This window comes from Protopterus annectens, chromosome 4.part1 (assembly GCF_019279795.1).
Source record: "Protopterus annectens isolate FY-2018-M chromosome 4.part1, PAN1.0, whole genome shotgun sequence".
Classification (NCBI taxonomy): domain Eukaryota; kingdom Metazoa; phylum Chordata; order Ceratodontiformes; family Protopteridae; genus Protopterus; species Protopterus annectens.
This window is the reverse complement of record NC_056734.1, coordinates 765,843,056-765,860,504: the sequence shown is the minus strand read 5'-3', so window position 1 is coordinate 765,860,504 and position 17,449 is coordinate 765,843,056. Positions and strand designations below refer to the sequence as shown.

The 17,449-nt window shown below is 35.4% G+C and overlaps 1 long non-coding RNA gene across 1 annotated transcript in view; it reads right to left on the bottom strand.

The window, feature by feature from the left end:
- Positions 1–3,682: 3,682 nt before the first annotated feature.
- LOC122801413 overlaps positions 3,683–17,449 on the bottom strand; it is a 50,098-nt gene continuing 36,331 nt past the window's right edge. Inside the window, exons 2-3 of the long non-coding RNA XR_006364711.1 lie at positions 4,265–4,363; positions 3,683–4,179 (exon numbers count right to left, since the gene is read on the bottom strand). This is a non-coding gene — a long non-coding RNA (uncharacterized LOC122801413). The remainder of the gene's footprint in view (positions 4,180–4,264; positions 4,364–17,449) is intronic.

Here is a 17,449-nt window from a genome sequence, read left to right as displayed (position 1 = left end):
GCTTTAAAAGTTTAAATAGCTTCCGCAGTTATGGTCACCAAAGAAATCTTTTGATACGTAAAATAAAATAAGTCAGTGTAATGTAACAAATATTGCAGTTATTATCCAGAGGCTAGCACTGACCTTACTTAGCATCAAATATTGAGACTGCCCTATATCTCCTTCTCTCTCTCACTCTGACGACCTGTCATTGACACATTACAGTCCTGCTTCTCCCCGCGCAAATACAGTCTTGCCGCTCCTGCGACTCTCGTGAGCTCTTCTACCTTCAGCGCATGCGTGGATTTTGAATTCTGAGTCGGGACTGTAAAACCAGGACAGATTGCAGAAGTTTTAAAAACTGCCCGGACGCCTGGACAGGAGCACAAAAAGAGGACATTTCCGGGGAAAACCGGACGTATGGTAAGCCTAGACTAGACTAGTTACAGGAAAGGTGGGAAACAAGCGCAAATGTGTGCTTTTAAACCAGAAGGTTGAAAGAGATGGAAAAACTTCCCAAACGGCCAATAAACTACAATTTTTGGGCCAGAAACCATTCTTGTGGTAGATAGGCTACCTAGTGCTTACCACTCCCACGTATAAGCTAGAAGGCTTCCCTCCAACTCAGAAAAGCTTGGGGGGGCTCAGAAGTTTACAAACAGTCCTGTATACAGCAAATCTGTATCTGGACTAGACTAGTTACAGGAAAGGTGAGAAACAAGTGCAAATGTGGGCTTTTAAACCAGAAAGTTGAAAGAGATGGAAAAACTGCCCAAACGGCCAATAGATACAATTTCTGGGCCAGAAACCACTCTTGTGGTAGATAGGCTACCTAGTGCTTACCACTCCCACTGATAAGCCAGAAGGCTTCTTTTCAACACAGAAAGGCTTGGGGGGCTCAGAAACTTACAAACAGTCCTGGATATAGCAAATCTGTATCTAGACTAGACTAGTCACAAGAAAGAAGGGAAACAAGCATAAACAAGGGTTTTAAACCAGTAAGTTGAAAGAGATGGAAAAACTGCCAAACGGCCAATAAACTACAATTTCTGGGCCAGAAACCACTCTTGTGGTAGATAGGCTACCTAGTGCTTACCGCCCCCACTAATAAGCTCGAAGGCTTCCCTCCAACACAGAAAAGCTTGGGGGGCTCAAAAGCTTACAAACAGTCCTGGATACAGCAAATCTGTATCTGGACTAGATTAGTTACAGGAAAGGTGGGAAACAAGTGCAAATGTGGGCTTTTAAACCAGAAAGGTGAAAGAGATGGAGAAACTCCCAAAGACCAATAAACTATAATTTCTGGACCAGAAACTACTCTTGTGGTAGATAGGCTACCTAGTGCTTACCACTCCCACTGATAAGCTAGAAGGCTTCCCTCCAACACAGAAAGGCTTGGGGGGCTCAGAAGCTTACAAACAGTCCTGCATACAGCACATCTGTATCTGGACTAGACTAGTTACAGGAAAGGTGGGAAACAAGTGCAAATGCAAGCTTTTAAACCAGAAAGTTGAAAGAGATGAAAAAACTGCCCAAATGGGCAATAAACTACAATTTCTCGGCCAGAAACCACTCTTGTGTAGATAGGCTACCTAATGCTTACCACTCCCACTGATAAGCTAGAAGGCTTCCCTCCAACACAGAAAAGATTGGGGGACTCAGAAGCTTACAAACCATCCTGGATACAGCAAATATGTATCTGGACTAAACTAGTAACAGGAAAGGTGGGAAGCAAGCACAAACTCAGGCTTTTAAACTAGAAAGTTGAACGAGATGGAAAAATGCCCAAACAGCCAATAAACTACAATTTCTGGGCCAGAAACCACTCTTGTGGTAGATAGGCTACCTTGTGCTTACCACTCCCACTGATCAGCTTCCCTCCAACACAGAAAGGCGTTGGGGGCTCAGAAGCTTACAAACAGTCCTGGATACAGCAAATCTGTATCTGGACTAGACTAGTTACAGGAAAGGTGGGAAACAAGTGCAAACACAGGTTTTTAAACTAGAAAGTTGAAAGAGATGGAAAAACTGCCCAAATGGCCAATAAACTACAATTTCTAGGCCAGAAACCACTCTTGTGGTAGATATGCTACCTAGTGCTTACTACTCCCACTGATAAGCTAGAATGCTTCCCTCTAATACAGAAAGGCTTTGGGGGCTCGGAAGCTTACAAACAGTCCTGGTTACAGCAGATCTGTATTTGGACTGGACTAGTTACAGGAAAGGCAGGAAACAAGCTTAGAAAGTTTTATTTTTTTTGGAAAGGGAGAAAGGAGAAACAGAAGATAATTCAAAGCCAAGGACACAAGTGGCTTGCCCTTCACCAATATTCTCTCTGTATTAGGTAGAATGAGCTAGTGACACTAGACTGGAATAGAGCTGGGATGGAGCTGAATAGATGGGACTGGTAGGAGTGTCTGAAGCCAAAATATGATCGCACTGTACTTAGTTGAGTGAGCAAATGAGATAGACCCAGGAGGAGTGTTCAAACACAAATTTACAGGAGGGTGGGTAATTCCAAAGCCACCAAGATTAATACCAAAACAAAAACAGGGAGGGTGGGTGGCAAACTAACTGCAGAGACAGAGACTGACCACAGTATTCTATGAAACAATTAAATAGAAATATGAATAACTACAGAGACACAATATTCAGTGAAACAATTAAACAGACAGAAAAATGAAATGCAGTACAATCTTTAACACTACAAGTTTATATTTAACTCAGCTGGTAATGCAGTTGATTGTAGGTATGTAGCAGAAGCCAAACAACTCAGGTATTCAGCAGTAATAAATTCAAAGATATTTCACTAACATGTATAAATACAGAGAAACCCTCTAGGCTAAGAGTTTAACACTGAATATCAATGAAGTGGAACACAATAGCCCCCAATAACTGCAGGGACAGAGAGAGAGAGAGAGAGACCACAGTATTCTATGAAACAATTAAATAAAAAAATAAATAACTACAGAGAGACTCAGACACAATTATTCAATGAAACAATTAAATAGACACAAAATTAAATGCAGTACATTCTTTAACACTGCAAGTTTTTATTTAACTTAGCTAGTAATGCAGTTGATTGTATGTATGTAGCAGAAGCCAAACAACTCAGGTATTCAGCAGTATCTGAATACAGCTATTTCATAGATGTAAAGGATAACAGTTGAAAATGATGCAAGGGTTTCTATGTTAGTTTCATCCCATGTGCCTTCAGTTTTGCATTGCATTGCATGTGATAGTGTTTTACTGTGTACTGGAGAAGAACAAATTCATGAGTTTTAATTGCATGTATCTACTGCACTGTTTGCATATTGTGTCTCAGAAAGTAATTTAATCCAATATAAATCAGCTGTGCTTGTCACAATCAAAACATGAGACTGTATTTGAAGTAGTTTTCTTGCGGTTAAGAGTATCTTTACGTTTTACTACTGAAGATTGAGGATGTGAGCTTCTGTTGTGCTTTATCTTGTACTCCTGTGTTTAGTTCAATTTTTGTCCATTGTACTATGTTGTAGTTCTTAAGAAGTTCACTTAACTTTTAGTGTTTCTATGTCACCCATGCAAAAATGCACTCGTGACTAATGACTTTACCTTGTTAGCAAATAAAAACACATAACTGCATTAATACAAATAATATTGATTTCTGTTCATCATATCGAAACTACGTTGACAATAAGTCTGTGATCAAGAAAAAGGAACGTTTTAAACTTTAGTCATTTTTTATTAAATTAAAAAGCAGTTTCTATTACAATTAATTTATTTATACCATAATTCTACTTAACATCCAATAACATGCCTAATAACTATTGTATGACATAGCTTCAAAAATACAAATGACTTTACTGACAGTTTTAGAGTACATTGCACAGGAGGCACACTTTTTATTCAAATACTACCTAGTCTAACATTTTAATTAACTGAATGTAGGCATCTTTTTTGTAAATTATTTTGCTACAAGATTGCACAAAAAATTGCATGCCTTCATTGAAGGTTGGGCGTCGAGCTGGCACTTTGGCACCCATAAAAAATCTACTGCCAATCATTAATGGACCGGAGTTCCACTGTGGCGATCCCTAACCAGGAAAAGCCGAAAGAAGAACAACATTGCACAGAAAATTGCAGGAAGGAAAGAAGGAATAGAAGTTCTTGACTGGCAATGGCTTTGGTGCATTATCTTCCTTGCATAAATCTTCTTTTCTGCATGAAAATCAACCAGCTTAGTAATTATACAACAAATTGTTAATTATGTTTCAGTTAATTTATATGTTTAGAAGTCACTTACTGTTTCAGGAGAAGACAATATAAACCGCAACTACACAACCCAAAATCCAGCAAGTCAGTATCAAAGCTGGCATTACCAGACGTGAATAATCCACTTGACCTACAGAGAAGCACAAAATTCATGTGTTAAAATGCAGACCAAAGCACCTGACTGCAAAAAAATATATAGAGAACAGGAATATTTCATGGATGTTGAATCCATTATATGCATTTTTATCATGAAACAGGATCACTTCTTATGGAAGATTTGTAAACATTTTGATGCTATAGCTACATACTGATTTTTACATATTTTTTTCCTACTGTGCCTTGAAAGACATTCATAAATATAGTCCCAGTTCTGTCAAGCAAGGTCAACATATTTTTTAACTCAGAAAATTCTTTACATAAAACAAATATGGCTTCTCCACTGCTTGGATAAAAACAAGGGAAAGAAGATTTATTTTGTAATAAAACTGCAAAGAAAACCATTGTGTATTCAATAAAAATAAATGTTTCTGTATGGTAAAATTTCTTAGTTATTGTTTCCGTCTCTTAACTATTTTATTTTCTTTCATCACCTTCTGCTTTGTTTTAAATTTCTAATCCAGTCCACCAGAACCATTTTTTTGTTGGTAAATATTATTTTTTTTGCACTCTAGTTCTTAGTCCAACAAGACATAATCAAGACATTTTCCTTTTTTATCACACTGCTCAGTCTGCCATTCCTAAAAAGTTATAGTTTCCAGTCCTACACACAAGTTGCCTGGAACAACAACTTCTATTCATTATTATTCTTTCCATTCTGTTTTTGCCATGCTCTACTCCCAAATCATATCCACCATTAAAAGCTCCTTCCGATTACAAATATTGTGGAAGTCCCCAGGACTAAAGCCATTTCTTTTGGATTAGGTAGTTTAAAGCATCCTATATGTACTAACCTCATTTGCTAATTACAGATGGAGTCAACTGATTGTACTTTCTAATAAAAACTATCTGACTATCCTCTACTAAACCCAGGAGAAGATTCTACAAGTGACTGGACAGTCATCTGGCTAAGATCTAAGCATCAACTTTTATCAGGGCGATGGGTCTAAAGCTGCTAAGTGACAGTACTCATTTCTTCTGATGGGAGCAAAAACATTAGGAGAAATATATGCATAGGGTTTATATTATAACATTGAAGTAGTAAAATGTCAAATGTTATAATATCTAACCCAAAACAGCGAATGCTGAAAATAGCGAAACTGCAGAACATCGAATTCTTTCCTAGGGAAAGAATTTGGTGGGCTGTTTCTGCCGCTTTGCTATTTTCTCCACTGTGGTGCAAAGGTTACGGACTGGGTAAAAGGTAAGTGTGCGAACGGACCGTGTGAAGGTGAGTGTGGGAATGGGATAGTTAGGGACCTTAGGGTAAGGGAGCAGGTAAGGTGAGTGTGTGATAGTTAGGGGCCTTAGGGTTAGGGAGCAGGTAAGGTGAATGTGCGATAGTTAGGGACCTTAGGGTTAGGGAGTGGGTAAGGTGAGTGTGTGATAGGGACCTTAGGGTTAGGGTTTGGGTTAAGGTAAGTGGATAGATAGTAGTGTATGTATGGTTTAGTGTAGGGTTAGAATTAGGATTTTAAGTGTATATGTGTGGATTACTTTTTTTGGTGTGCTTGTGTTGTGTGTGTGTTTCTCGGAACAGCAATTTTTTTCCCTGGGAAAAAATTCGCTGCTCTGAGCTTTTGATTATATCACATTTCGACATTCCAAGTTCGAGCTTATGGTGTTCAATATTTTGGGATTTCGATTATGTGATATACACCCTATGCATAACATGGTTATTACAGTGAGTCATCAGTTTAGGCAATATATGCCATTTTACACAAAAATATTATATCAGTGTTTCATATTATAATTCACATTTTTTGATTTTAAGGATCTGTAGGATGAGGTGATATTTCAGATGCACAATAAACATTGCTGTGTCTGTCTGAGATATTAACTGGAAGGCATCCTAGGAGGTCTGAACTTTGTAACACTTAAAACAGTTGTGTGTGTTTTTTCTGCAATAGTTAATTTGTTTAATACAATTTTTCAAGAAAGTTACAAATAGTACAGTAAGTCTAGTTTGTGCACTGAATGGTCATTTATTTATGTCTGTATGTATATATGTATATTTGTAGGATAAAACTTTTTGGAAGGCCATTTTTCTACCACACACAACCTTTGCATCATTTGAATTTTTGACATTTGCTTAATCAGACACACAGGTAGCACCCACTCAAAATTTGAAAATTTTACTGAATTTTTACTCAGGTATTGACAGAAATTTATATTGATCAGTAATTAAATAAAAGAATCACATATAATTGATGAGTATATTTCTAAATATAATCATTTGAATATTCCAGTAATTGCAAAATCTAATTTAAAATAAACAGGAAAATAACAGTGAAAGCAATTATTGCATAAAAAGCAAATGAATCACATAAATCATCAGGTCTTTGTGGGGAAAACATGGGCCACCTTAGTGAACCATTAATAAGCAATAGCTTTCAAACTTACCCCCAAACCAAGTTCATAAAACAGGCAAGTGACAAGCACAGCATAAAATCATGAATGGTTTATTAAACAAACGAACAAAACAAATAAAAGGATAGTAAGCACTTTCGCGTTGATCAACCAAGCTTCTTCAGACATGCAGGGGTGCTCAAACACATTATTATTAATGATAGATCTGCAATAAATGCAATGCCTACAGCTATATGTGCCTTCCCTAACAGATGACACATTGCTGCTGTAAGAACTTGTTCTATAACATAACTTTCTTTTAAAGATTTCATATTCTTGAAAGTAACTTTGGAACGGGGTCCTACAATATTGTCTATACAATCACATATCAGATCTTGTTTTTGCTTTTAGGTTGTAGGACCCTGTTTTCACTTGCAGAGGGGTTAATTGGAGTGATTTGTTAATTGATTGTTATTTTGCTAGGACTAGATGGAGTGTGTTTTAAAAGTAAGATGATTTGTTACTGCATATCTGAAGAAGTGTGGTTGATCCATGCAAAAACGTTCACTATCCTTTTATATGTTTCATTCGTTTGTTTAAAAAAGCATTTATGATTTTATGCCATGCTTTTCGCTTGCTTGTTTTATGAACTTGATTTATTTCGTCAGACTGGGAGCTTGACTTTGCCTAGTGCAGTAGATTTACTATTGTTTTACCCCCAAACCAGTCTAGAAATGTGTTTATTCATAAATGTTATCAAATTTATAAACTAATAGTATTAATTAACCATGATATTATTATTTTTAGAACTTAATATTCCTTCCACATCAAATGTATTTATAAGAAGGCATTCCTTTCAATTACTCTCTTATATTACAAGAGATAAAAGATTGTTCTAGGTCAATCTTTTCTTAAATGTTTCTGGAACATTGGTAGTTTAAATTTTATTTTAAGGAATTACTTAAAGTTTATGATTAATTGATGCAGTTTGTAAAGGGTACTGGTTACAATTACATTTTATTTTTGTTGTTGTTAATTCTCATTTCATTCTCTTTCAGTAAAAGATATTGCATTTTCCCAGCCTTATTTCAGACTAGGGTCATCTGTTTAAAAAAAACTACAAAGAATTTCCTTTTGGTAAATAAATATGCACTGACTTTATTTTATTCTCTAGTACATATTTGATCATGTACAATGTTTATATCCTTTATACAGTAATTGATTAAAAACTACGAAACATACTGTGACACAGGCTCACAAAGAACATATTTTCTATTACAGTAAATATGTTTTTCCTATTTTCTGTGTAAATGTCATATTATTATAGCATAAAATAGTTCATGCCAAGCTATTTAGTACCACATAGTTGCTGGCAATTTTGACAATGATTAAAACTCAGCAGAAAACAGTGAATATTATGTTGTCTTGCCTTATGAAGTACTAGTTCAGTCTTAATGGACAGCTAATACCTATGTCCATGCCTAGCTGTACTTTTCTGAGGTGCTGCTAAACTTTTAACACCACCTTCTGACACAATTAAGTTCTCTTCTTCTATTCTGAAACTTTCCAGTCTCCTCCATCCTCTTCTTCACCAGCAAATATAACAACAAAATCACTTGTCTTTCTCTCAGTCCATCCTTTTCCCTTGCTATTTAATTCCCACCCAAAGAACTTGAGCTGAAAAGTACAATGCATACATGGGTTCCTTTAAAAATATTATGCCCAACTCTATTCACGTTACTCGTGTTGTCATTGTAATGACTAGAACATATGTTATATTCCTGCCTCCTGTCCTCTTAGTTGCAAGTCCTAATATTTTTGTTCTTTCCTTACACAATTTATTAATTGTTATAAGCCAGTTATGACAAATATGTAGCTATTGGCTATCTATTAGTTATTGATACAGATCCCTGTGCATTTCCCATGGTCTCCACAAATCCTGTCCTCTAGATGCTTCTCATCTATGAGCTTCCATTTACTTGCTATTCTTCCACATACCAGCAGACCCTTTTCTCAACAAAATCTCGATAAATGAAGCTACTTCTAACCCTTATTATTCCCATCCTTTCTCTCCAACTTCTACTGTGGCCAGCTATAGTGGATCAAAGGTGCAACTGTTGATTGACAAGCCCATCTAAATTTGAGCAGTGGCTCATGTGCTGTAACAGCTGTGTGTGGTAAAACTGGAGTCCGTGACTGGCACTGGCTTGTACAACATGTGTGGAGGAAGCAATGATGGAGGTAGATTGCACCATGTGACTGCCACCATGCAAGCAGAGATATGCAAATGACTGAAAGCATGCTTTATCACACTCCAGCTATTATGGCAGCCCTTATTGGCATGTGGGTGATACCATGCATTCACTGGAGCAAGGGGCTTCATGATGGTGCAGGTGCTCTCATCAGCTGTGAGAAGCAAGATTATTGCCTCACTGGAAAATCCTCATTCTTTAGCTTTTGGCTGGGGAACAAGTCATCCTCATAGCTGACTAAAGGAGATGCTTCTGCCTGGTGCTCTCCTCTGTTGTGGGGATACCCAGCACAGGAATGCAAATGGGTTCTATATTTATGAGAAGGCTCAATGTCTATTAGGTGTGGAGGCAAAAAAGCATATAGAAAAAAATGTACTTCTTCACCTGAAATAATTGCACCATTAATTGTATTGAGTGTTAAATTCACTTCTCACCTACATAAAACTATTTAACTGTTTTCTATCAGCCATCCTAATCAGCTGTTCCTCTCTAAGGATATCTCATAATTTCCATCCTTCTTAAGTACTCCGCATTTTCCTTACTCCTTCAAAGCCTATAATTTTCTCACCTCTTCCTCCATTCATTATATCCACCACTTTGCAGTCATATTTGTATCATCTAGTACTTTCTCTCATTGTGCTTCTAAGACCTTTTACCTACACATGCTTATGTTCTCTTTCCACTCTTCACCATCCTCTAGCCAATCCCTCTAAATCCATTGACTGCAGTTGGGTCTGTTTATGTTACCCATTTTATATCTCTTTGCCAGGTCATCTGAAGGAAGTAATACCCCTACAATTTCTTATCCTCTTACTTTTCCCTGTGGTATTCCCTATCCTACTTCTGAACATTATAAATAGCCTGCATGTTCCTCCCTTCAATATGTGGTCATCCTCCATATCAAAAAAAAAAAATCATATAATTAGTTTTCTTTATTTTTTTCAAATAAAATGTTATTGTTTTCACATGTAATAGCAGTAACAAAGGTCATATAAGCATGAATGTACACTGAATAATCAATGATCTATCACAGTTATAAGGCAAAGAGACATTCTGTCCACATTTTGTTGTTTTTCCCAATAATTTTTATTTTTGTTTTACATTTGCAAAAACCATAACCATTCCATATTTACAAAATGCCCATATTTGCATGTTATACATTGTGGATAAAGTAGAAACATGTAGGTCATACAGCATACCTAATTACAACATATACAAAGATGCTTTCCCAATTAATGTCATTAGTCTAAAAACAGCACATACAAAAATGATACTTCATCCATAGTTAAGCTGTGTACTTGTGGGAATACTTCCAGTTCATAAGATATGGTGTACCTGGTGCTTTATGCTAATAAGATGTTATAGGACTGTTCCCAGATTGCTCGGGCTTTAATTTTTTTGTTTCTTTTGTCCAATAGTATTTTATGTGCTAATAGATGTTTAATAGCAGATTTCTTCAATTCCTCCCAAGAGATATTTACATGATCTAACCATTTGTGAGCTATATATAGCTTCATTAATAAGAAAATCGTTATAAGTGGGTTAGCTTGTTTTCTTGAGATGTTGGCCGGGAAGATGTGTAAAAGAGTAAATTCCCATGTTAGTGTTGATGCTTGATACCCCATTTTTTGTAGTTGTAAGTTAAGGGAATTCCAAAGCTTGAAAACACATTTACAACTCCAGAATATATGTATTAGGTCTGCAATCTGGTCTTTACAGTGTGGACAGTATGAGGACTTAGTTGCACTGAATTTGTGAAGAATTGCTGGGGTGAAATAAGCATTATTATTAATCATGAGTTGTGTGTAAGAGAGTTTTTTAAGTGGAATAGTTTTCAATGTTAAGTTGATTGCCTTTTCTGTTTGCTGGTCATCCATATCAGGTTTTCATTTTCTCCAGTAATTAGAGAAGATAAGGTCTTTCTGGAATTTGATTTCCCCTATCATTTTGTATGAGTTCGTTATTGCTTTCCTTGACATTAACATAGTCTTCCAAAGTAGGGTACAATTTTCGATGTCACTTTCGAGTATGGTAAGGTTTTGGAGGTAACTAGAACACACCTCTTTGATTTGTCTTAAAATTATTATATATACTTTAGGTAAGTTTAGATTAGTTCTTAATTCATGAATTGTGCTATTGAGGAATGGGTAGATATCTTGGATTCTCTTATGTTTTAACTGAGGGAAGGAGTCTAGGTTTAGCATCTTGTTATTTATTTTTAATTTAGGATTTTTATGGAGGGGTTGTATTAACATAGCTTGTCCAAGGTTTAAGGAGTGAAAAAGTTTTTGTGTTATATTTATAGAATGTTTTAGTGGCTCTAATATGTTATAGGCTTGTAAATCTTTTTTATTTAAGAAGGGAAGCACTTTGGGATTGATGTCTAGTGTTTTTATGTACCTATAGTATATTGTTACCCAGGCCGGTGAACCAGTCTTTGCCGAGGGGTCATACTCTGCTATTCTCAGTATTCTATTAGTGTTGATAATAGAGTAGTAGATTTTGAAATCTGGTAAGTTCAGACCCCCTTTGTTCTTGGGAAGTGTTAGTTTTTGATAGCAGATGCTGGTCTTTTTAGGTTCCCATACAAATTTTGCTAGAAAGGTATGAATTTGTTTGAAGAATTTATTATGTATAGTTATCTGAGATGTCATAAATAGATATATTAATCTAGGTAGTATGTTCATTTTAATTATTGATACTTTAGACAAAAACGGCAGCTTAAGGTTATTCCATCTTGTACATTCTTGTGCTATGTTTTGCCATTTAAGAGTTATGTTATGTTAGTAGAATTCCTTGTTATTCTGAAAGAAAGTAATCCCCAGGTACTTGGTTTCTTCTTTTATTTTTATTTTGTCTAAGAGAGGTATTAGGGAGATTAGTCTAGGTGGCCTTAAGGGGAATATATTAGTTTTATTAAGGTTTAATTTGTAGTTAGACATGTATGAGAATTGTTCAATTGTGTTTATTATTTTGGTCATGTCTGAACTTGGTTTAGTAAAGTATATGTTTAAATTGTCTGCAAATGCTGAGAGATAAACTTTGAAGTTATGTATTCTGTCCACATTTTGAATTCTGATTACAAGATTACAAAGGTAGCACAATACATTTTGACTGGCCATGTGTCATATATATATATATATATATATATATATATATATATATATATATATATATATATATATATATACATATATATATATATATATATATATATATATATATATATGTATGCACACACAGACATATCTTATGTCCTATTTGACTATCAATAGCTATTACACACTTTATATCCACAACTTCAAGTTCAAACCCAACAATATATACTATTTACATACTGATGTCAACTAAGTTAACATTTTAACTCCATACAAGAAACCTCACCCATTAAGGCTGAGTTTTCTAGTCTGATGTAATTAGTTGTAGACGGTCTGGGTTGTTTGTGGCTTAGCCTTTCTTATTTACTCTAAAGGTATTAATTATTTAAGATAAAATATCATGTAGTGTTTTCCAATATTTCTGATAGTAAGAGAGTTTCTTTTGACTTTTTGTAATAAATTTGTTTGCTAATATGTATTTCATAGCCATACATTTATACTCTTCCCATGAAATTTTAGACCTAGCTAGCGAGTTTTTGGCTATATACGATTTCAAAAGGGCACATAATGTTATTATGATGCTTTGTTTAGATAAGTGAGATCTTCTGGGAATATCTGTAGTACTGCAATCTCCCATGACAAAGTGGTCTTTAAATAGCCTTTTTTCTCCAATTTAGTTCTTAGTGAGCACCATAATTTGTATAAATTTTTACAGCTCCAAAAGACATGTAGAATGTCCGCAACACTGTTGGGACACAGGGTAAAAAGTGAGGAATGAGTAGGATCAATTTTATTTAGAAGGACTGGGTATGGTAAGCATTATTATTAATCATAATTTGGGTGTACATTAAATTTTGAAAGGGGTCAGTTTCATGGTGAGTTCTACTGCACCAATTTTTTGTTTTGAAGTAATGTTTTTATTCGTATCGTCCCAGTATTTTGAGTATAGGAGTGAGTTCTGATATTTAATACTTATTATTAATCCATAGGTATTAGATAACAATTTTGCCCTTAGAAGTAACATTTTCTGAAATAGTAGGTGTATGTGTATTTCTTGTTCACTGATTTTAATATTTGAGGTTAGTAAGTTAACTAAGAATATTATTTGCCTGATTATAATATTATAACTTCTACTTACTCCTAGGCAATGCCTAATGTAATCCAATGGAAGGTTTTTAATTTGACAGAAGTCCCAGACTGTGAATATTTTGATTAAAGGGTATTGGTCTAGGTTGCGCATAGTATTATTTAATGCAATATTAGGATTTAGGTGGATTGGTTGTAAAAGGGTAATGGTGTCTTTAAAATGTAGTAATGTTATTAGTTTCTGAAATATTAGACTTTTATTTATGATTATTAGGTGAATTTTAAATGTCTTCAGAGTCTTATTATTCATAAACGGTATAGCCTTAGGGTTTATATTTGAACAAATTAAGTGTTGATAGTATAGTTTTATCCATAATGGATGCCATTCTTTGTTGCCTGGGTCATAGTTGGCTATTTGGGTAATTCGGCTAGCATTTATAATCTCATAATATATTTGAAAATCAGGTAATCTGAGCCCCCCTTTCTCTATGGGTATTGTCAATCGGCAGTAACTTATTCTAGTACTTTTAGGATGCCATATAAACTTTGCTAGAACCGTTTTTATTTTAACACAGAAGTTATTAGGTATGGTAGTGATGATAGCATTTAGATGAGAAAAGATTTTTGGGAGAATATTCATTTTAATAATTGCTGCTTTTTAGATAGTGGGGACAGGTTTAGGTTATATTTAACCATGTTTTGTACAGTTTCTTTTTAGTGTCATCTGAATGAGGGTGGGCAAAATAGATACCCAGGTATTTAATAGAGTAGTTCACTTTGATTTTTGTTTCAGGAAAGTAAAACTCTTTGTGGCCTATAGGGTTCGGTGGAAATATAACTGATTTATTTGGATTTATAGTATAGTTTGATATCATAGAGAACTTTCAATAAAGTCTAGGATCTTCTTTAAGTTAGTATTTGGAAGTTCAAAATATATGTTGAGGTCGCCTGCGAAAGCTTTATATTTAATCTGGATTTTGGAGATTTGCATAATTTGATGATATGCCCTTTGGCATATTTGAAGTAGTGTTTCAACATAGATGTTAAACAAATAAGGGGATAATGGACACCCTTGTCTTGTACTGTTAACAATTTTGATTGGTTTTGATTGCTTTTTATTTATATAGAGTGTGGTAGCAGTATTGTTATACAAGGCCTTCACCATGTTTATAAATTTCTGTGGAATGCTAAATTGTTGCAAAATTTAAAAAAGAAAAGCTAGATTTACTCTGCCGAAAGTTTTGGATGCGTCTATTGATAGGGCATATCTGGGGCATTGGTCCTTTGCTAAAAGATGGATTATTGAGTCGATGGTGAGTGTGTTGTCCCATACCTGCCTGCTGCTTATGAAACTGAGTTACTCAGAAGATATTATATATGGTAATATTTTTTGATTCTATATGCTGAAACTGTTGATAATATTTTGATATCGATATTTATGAGCGCTTTTGGTCTATAATTGTTTGAATTTGTGTCATCTGAGTTAGGTTTTACAATGAGAATGTTTTTTGAGTTGTTTATGTACAGGTTTGAGACTCCAAACTCTATTATGTATTTGTGTACTCTTAACAGGATCAGTGCGATTTGTTGCTTAACTTTCTTGTAAAATTCAGCCATGAACCCATCAGGTCCTGGTGCTGTACCTGGTTTCAACTTGTCAATAGCTACATTAATTTCATCAACTGTTAATAGAGCATTTATATTGTTAATTTGTGCTGCATTCAATATTGGAAATTGCAATTCTTTAGTAAATTGATGGTAAAGGTCATTAGACTGAACTTGGGGGCCGTAAAGTTTTTGGTAAATCTCTTCAAATGCCTGTATAATATTATTATCCAAGTATAGGGTTTTATTTTCATAACTAATTTGTCTTATTTTGGAGGGGGATTTTTTTTTTTATATTGATGATTCTTGCCAACATTTTAGAAGGAGTTTGGGCCCATTCTGCATATTTGTGTAATAGTTTTAGTTCCGTGAGAGAGTATTGCTGTGTTTGTATTTTGTACAATTGTCTGTGTAAATGTGTCATTTGGTTCTCTAGATCTAAAGAATGCTTCTTTTGCAATTCTAGCTCTATATTTTTTAACTTATCTTCTATATTAGTCACTTTCTCCTTGTTTAATTTTTTTATATAGCAAAGCTTTTTGAATTAAAATTCCTCTGATAGCTTTAGTTGCTTCCCATTGGATATCATATGGCATTTCAGCTGTCATAATGGTATTACTAATTTGGATAAGAATGTTTGTGACTTCGTGGATAACTTCTTTTTTATTAATTAAATTATGATTTAGAGTCCAATTTGATGAGATGTGAGTCAGCTGTTTAGATATATTGTCCTTTATTATAATATTATTTTTTGAGTGGTCTGAGATGGTTCTGGGCTCAATATTGTATGTAACATTATTTATTATAACTTCAGAGATAAGGAATAAATCTGTTCTGGACCATGATTTGTGATATGATGGTTAATACGTACATTTACTGACTGAAGTGTCTGCTCTATAAATTTATATAATCAGTTTTCTCATATTCCACACCTTCAGCTGACTATATATTCCTTCACCCTCAGTATTTTCTGCATTAATCTCAATTTTCTGCTTGATTGCCAGAATGATGCTATAGTCTATGAAATAGGATGTTGTGTTATCATCTCCCATTTCCAAGACATAATCTCTTCATTCATTTTTCAGTACTCTTCCTCTTGAGCTAGATCTCTGTTGTTCTGGGACAAGCCAACTCTCTGCTCCTTTATTCAAATAACTAATTTAATCTAATTATGCAGCATGTCTTTCCTATCTGTTACTCCCAAGTTTCTCCATACTCCTCTAGTACCAGCTAGGTGTTGTTCAGTTGCAGTTTGCACCAGTAAATGAGAGGGTTACCTTAATGCTGTTTGCGTAGAAAGGGGGAACTATGTCTGTTGCATATTTACACCTAACAGATAATCAGAATATATAGTCTTCTTAGAGACAGTAGATGCAGTTCTTTATAAGTGCCACCTATGACCGCTATAGTTTCACTGTGAGACTTTAAATGGTGTATTTGAGAAGCATGGCTTCCCTGAGTTGTTTTTGGACATCTGTTATTCATGTATTGTTTATAACAAACACCATGTTCAAACACAAATATTTTCATAAGTGTACTTCGTACTAGAGCTCTGTGGACTAAAGTTCAGTGGTTGACTTTGCGGTCATGTCATTAGACCTGAAGCTAAAGCTATATGTTCTGGACACTCAAGTCAAGACAGGCACTAAGCTCTCAGATGGTCATCATTTGGTGGTGAGCAGCCTCAGATGGTTACAGTTGCAAACCTGCAATGAGGATGTCCCCAGGAACACCTAATGGATGCTTCTGTGTGGGGTGAATTCATCTTCTACCTCAGGAAGATCTTCTGCCATGCAAATAGCTGAGATGATGGTGAGGAACTGTGAGAAATGTTGGCCAGAAATTGTCATTTTAGTAATCCTAGCAGAAGCTGGTGGACACCACTGATTACAGTAGCAGTCTGGTACAATCACAAAATGCTATCCTTAATGACCAGCACATTTGACTGATAGGTGCCGACAAATCATGGTGGCAGCAGCAATTATCAAGGAAGTGAAGGCCTGGCAATGGGAAAAGTTTAGCAAAGCCATGGATAACAGCTTTTAATAAGCCCATGGATAATACCTTTTTAACAGGGTCAAACAACACAGTGGCTTAGGAGGGGGTGATAAAATACTGCTAAAGCTGCTCTCATTAAAGGTAGAAAAGCTCTGGCCTTAAATGAGAAATGGTGGAAACACTTTTCGAAACTCCTCAATCTGGTGGGCATGCCCTTCTCTGATAAGGAAGTGCAAGAAGTAAATGGTGGAACTGGTTCAGTTTCACTAGAGGAAGCCACTGCTCCAGTCAAAAGGTTCTACTGCTACAAGGCTGCAGGAATGGATGAGCTTAGGTCAGAAATGCTGAAGCCACTAGAAACATTGAAGTGTAATGGCTAACACACCTATTTAGTGTTGCATGAGGCTCTGAGTAATAGAGTCAGACTTTCAAACTGGAGTAAGTAGTTATCTCCATTTCTAGAAACGACAGGAATGTGTATTCTAGTTATTACCCTTTCTGAAACAGCATATAACAGCATGCTGGTAAGGATATTTCATCCAGCAGGTACATTTATGATGCAGGACTGATGGGGATCATATTCTGTCCAGTACTGTCTATATGTGTTTAATGGACTTGGAGGAGGCAAATAACTCTGTACCCTGGATGTTTTCTGGGAAATTATACAATTAT